The sequence below is a fragment of the Tiliqua scincoides genome, chromosome 2 (assembly GCF_035046505.1).
Source record: "Tiliqua scincoides isolate rTilSci1 chromosome 2, rTilSci1.hap2, whole genome shotgun sequence".
Classification (NCBI taxonomy): Eukaryota; Metazoa; Chordata; class Lepidosauria; order Squamata; family Scincidae; genus Tiliqua; species Tiliqua scincoides.
This window is the reverse complement of record NC_089822.1, coordinates 266,460,007-266,465,030: the sequence shown is the minus strand read 5'-3', so window position 1 is coordinate 266,465,030 and position 5,024 is coordinate 266,460,007.

Here is a 5,024-nt window from a genome sequence, read left to right as displayed (position 1 = left end):
GAAGGAGCTTCAGGGATCACTCATCCCTTGGAGCTGAACCATTTTATTTTTGGGGGTACATAAGAACATAAGAACAGCCCCACTGGATCAGACCAAAGGCCCATCTAGTCCAGCTTCCTGTATCTCACAGCGGCCCACCAAATGCCCCAAGGAGCACACCAGATAACAAGAGACTTCATCCTGGTGCCCTCCCTTGAGGTGTGGGTGGATAATTCCACCACGGGGCAAGGCATGCAACGTGCACACAGTGTAGCTTCCTATAGGCCCAGGATTGCATCCATGACACTCCTTAACACAGTGTCAAACCTGGGAGGAAATGGGCTGGTCACTGTAGCTCTTTGGCTTGTGGACCTGTTTGCCATGAAAGAGCAGATAGGAGTTCAGGGACACAGCTGTGGGGCTAATGCAGCAGACGTGGCCAGCAGACATGTTCATTATTCTTACTCGTTTACAGTAGGCTGTCACAGTGCATGGCATGCATGTGCTTTCCACCCTCCTTTGATCACAACAACCCTATAAGGTAGCAAAAGAACGGAAGAAGAGCCCTGCTGGATCAGGCCAAAGGCCCAACTAGTCCAGCTTCCTGTATCTCACAGTGCCCACCAGATGTTTCAGGGAGCATTAAAGACAACAAAACATCCATATCCTGTGGCCACTCCCTTGCGCCTGGCATTCAGAGATAGGCTACCTCTAGAACCAGGAGTTTACACATACCCATCATGGCTTGTAACTTGTGATGCACCTTCCCTCCCTAAGTCTGTCCAATCCCCTTTAAAGGCATCTGGGCCTTCAGGTGTTTTCACCACATCCTGTGACAAGATGTTACACAGATTAATTACAGCAGTGTCAAGAGGAGCTGTATTTCCTTTTGCCTGTACTAACCCTCCTACCTGTCAGTTGTAGTGAATGTCTCCTGGTTCTGACATTGTGCAAAAGAGAAAAGAACTTCCCTCTCTCCATCAGCTGCTTAATTTTTCATGTCTCATTCATGTCCCCCTCAGGCTCCTCTTTTCTAGGCTGAAGATCCCCAAACGCTGTAGCCTTTCCTCATAAGGAAGTTTCGCCAGCCCAGTTAATAATTTTGGGTGCTCTCTTCTGCACCTTTTCCCTACATCTGTGGCAACCAGAACTGGACGCAACACTCCAACACTCCCCTGTTGCCTTTGTTCTTGTACAACGTGACAATGTTTGCATCCCTCGTGTCCTGGGGTATTCCACCTTCTCTCCAGCAGAGACAAAGCTCAGATTGCCAGAGCTTCCAGATTTCTCAGAGCTCCAGCAGATTTCATGCAGCTCAGTGGCAATGATCTCTTTGCAGCACTTTTGGACCTCAGCAGGGATGCTGTCTTTCCCAGGTGCCTTGCCAAAGGCAAGGGAGTCCAGGGCCACGTGAAGTTCTTCTAGGGTTGGTTCACTCCTCCAACACAGGCAGGCACTCAATGTTGTTTAGCGCTTCTTTGGTAACTACATTTTCTCAGAAATACAGCTCAGAGTAGTGCTGCACCCAGCGTTCCATCTGCTGCCCCTGGTCCTGGATGACCTCGCCGGTGGCAGACTTCAGAGGGGCAATTTTCTTCTGTCTTGGACCTAGGGCCTGCTTGATGCCATCATACATCCTCTTGATGTTGCCTGTATCAGCTGCTATCTGTATCTGGGAACAGAGTTGCAGCCAGTAGTCGTCACACTGTACGAGAACAAAGGCAACAGGGGTGACTGCAATAACTACCACAACATCTCTCTCCTTAGCTTTGTAGGAAAGCTGTTTGACCGAGTTGCACTAAAGAGGCTCCAGGTACTTGCAGAGAGCGTCTATCCAGAATCACAGTGCGGATTCCAAGCCAAAAGGTCCACCACTGATATGGTATTCTGCCTTAGACAGCTACAGGAGAAATGCAGGGAACAACGACAGCCACTCTTTATAGCCTTCATAGATCTCACAAAGGCTTTCGACCTGGTCAGCAGGGATGGCCTCTTCAAGATTCTCCCCAAGATTGGATGTCCACCCAGGCTCCTCAGCATCATCAGGTCTTTCCACGAAGACATAAAGGGCACTGTAGTCTTTGATGGCTCCACATCAGACCCCTTTGACATCCGAAGCGGAGTGAAGAAGGGCTGTGTTCTTGCGCCGACCTTGTTTGGGATTTTCTTCGCTGTCCTGCTGAAGCAGGCCTTTGGAACTGCAACAGAAGGCATCTATCTCCAGACCAGATCAGACGGAAAGCTCTTCAACCTCTCCAGACTGAGAGCAAAGTCCAAAGTCCAGCTGAAATGTCTGCGTGACTTCCTCTTTGCCGACGATCTAGTGGTCACCGCCCACTCTGCCAAACATCTTCAGCAGCTCATGGCTCGTTTTAGCAAGGCGTGCCAAGACTTTGGACTGACAATCAGCCTGAAGAAAACACAGGTCATGGTTCAGGATGTGGACTCACCTCCCTGATTTACAATCTCTGCGCATGAACTGGAGGTTGTCCATGACTTTGTGTACCTTGGCTCAACGATCTCCGACACACTTTCTCTCGATACCGAGCTAAACAAATGCATCGGTAAAGCAGCTACCATGTTTTCCAGGCTCACAAAGAGAGTCTGGTCCAACAAGAAGCTGATGGAACATACCAAGATCCAGGTCTACAGAGCTTGCGTCCTGAGTACACTTCTGTACTGCAGCGAGTCATGGACTCTTCGCTCACAACAGGAGAGGAAACTGAACGCTTTCCACATGCGCTGCCTCCGAAGCATCCTTGATATCACTTGGCAAGACAAAGTTCCAAACAACACAGTCCTGGAACGAGCTGGAATCCCTAGCATGTTTGCACTGCTGAAACAAAGACACCTGCGTTGGCTCGGTCATGTCGTGAGAATGGGCGATGGTCGGATCCCAAAGGATCTCCTCTATGGAGAACTCATGCAGGTTCTACCTACAGGTGGCCTACAGGTAGACCACAGCTGCGATACAAGGACATCTACAAGAGGGAACTGAAGGCCTTAGGAATGGACCTCAACAGATGGGAAACCCTGGCCTCTGAGCGGCCCGCTTGGAGGCAGGCTGTGCAGCATGGCCTCTCCCAGTTTGAAGAGACACTTGGCCAACAGACTGAGGCAAAGAGGCAAAGAAGGAAGGCCTGTAGCCAGGGAGACAGGCCAGGGACAGACTACATTTGTTCCCAGTTTGGAAGGGATTGACACTCCCGAATTGGCCTTTTCAGCCACACTAGACGCTGTTCCAGAACCACTTTTCAGAGTGCGATACCATAGTCTTCCGAGACTGAAGGATGCCAATTGATTGACTATACAGAAGGCCCACCCTGGTGCCTCCATACCTCTAACTAGGGATTAAGGTGGCACTTGCAGGAAAGCCCCTCAGCAGACCACGGAGAATGGGCCAGAAAGTACGGGAGAAGGTGGTCCCTCAGATCATCTGGACTCAAACCATGAAGGGCTTATTGACCTTTAACCATCTTGCATTGGGTCCAGAAAGGAATGGACGCCCAGTGCAGTCGCTGAAGCAGCAGTCCAGCAGATTGAAAATGCTTAGCTCCAGTAACCACCCAGGCTGCTGCTATCTGCACTAATTGCCTTCAAGGCTAGCCCCACTAGAGCGCAATACGGTAATCCAGTCTTGAAGTCACTAAGACATGGACCACTGTGGTCAGGTCTGATTGACTCAAGTATGGCCATAGCTGGCGTACCAGCCAAAACTGGGCAAACACACTCCTGGCCACAGCTGCCACCTGCGTCTCCAGGGAGAGCTGCGAGTCCAGGAGCAATCCCAAACTGCGCATCGGATCCTGCAGGACGGCTGTTACCCCATTCAGAGAGGGCAGATGCCTTAGCACCTGCATCGAGGATTTCCTGATCAGGAGGCCTGTCTTTTCTGGAATCCATCTTAATCTGTTGCCCTCATCCAGACCCAACCGCCTCCAGGTAGTTCTCCAGGACCTGCATAGCCTCCCTGGAATGGGATGGCAAGGACAGATAGAGCTGGATCAAAGCAGGGTGGGGAGCGAATGCATGTCATGCACTGAGATAATGTACTGTAAACGAGTAAGAATGATGAACACGCCTGCTGGCCGAAGTCCCTGACATTCGTAGCTGCCCTTATATTGTCCAGCTTTTGGTCCAATCAGCCAACACTCACCAGGAGATAAGGCGATGTGCCTGTCTCAGCCCTGCTTCCATCCATCGGGATTGTGGAGGCCCACTGAGGCAACCATGCTGCAGGATTGCATCACTCCCCTTGCTGCAAGACCAGCCTTGGACCAGGGCCTCTGAGAAAAATTTTATTAGGAGGTACAAAGTTTATTATGGGCCCCTTCCATAGGAGGAGGGGGCGGTGTGGGTGGCCAGAACAGGGGGCAAAATTAGACAGGAGGAGGGTGGAGACAGCCAGAATAGACTTTGGAGCCCAGGTTTACCAGGCTTCTCAAGATGGAGGCCAGATCTACCCAACCGTGTGGCCTTGGTAGCCTAGATGCAGTCATATGGAAAACCAAACACACTCCTTGGTCTCTCTGAAATAAAGAAAATCACTGCAGAAAGAATGAGGGCAAAGTGGCTTTTCTTCCACAAGAGTCTGTGTCATTTTGCAGGACAAAGTTCCAAACAACACAGTCCTGGAACGAGCTGGAATCCCTAGCATGTATGCACTACTGAAACAGAGACGCCTGTGTTGGCTCGGTCATGTCGTGAGAATGGATGATGGCCGGATCCCAAAGGATCTCCTCTATGGAGAACTCGTGCAAGGAAAGCGCCCTACAGGTAGACCACAGCTGCGATACAAGGACATCTGCAAGAGGGATCTGAAGGCCTTAGGAGTGGACCTCAACAAGTGGGAAACCCTGGCCTCTGAGCGGCCCGCTTGGAGGCAGGCTGTGCAGCATGGCCTCTCCCAGTTTGAAGAGACCCTTGGCCAACAGACTGAGGCAAAGAGGCAAAGAAGGAAGGCCCATAGCCAGGGAGACAGACCCGGGACAGACTGCACTTGCTCCCGGTGTGGAAGGGATTGTCACTCCCGAATCGGCCTTTTC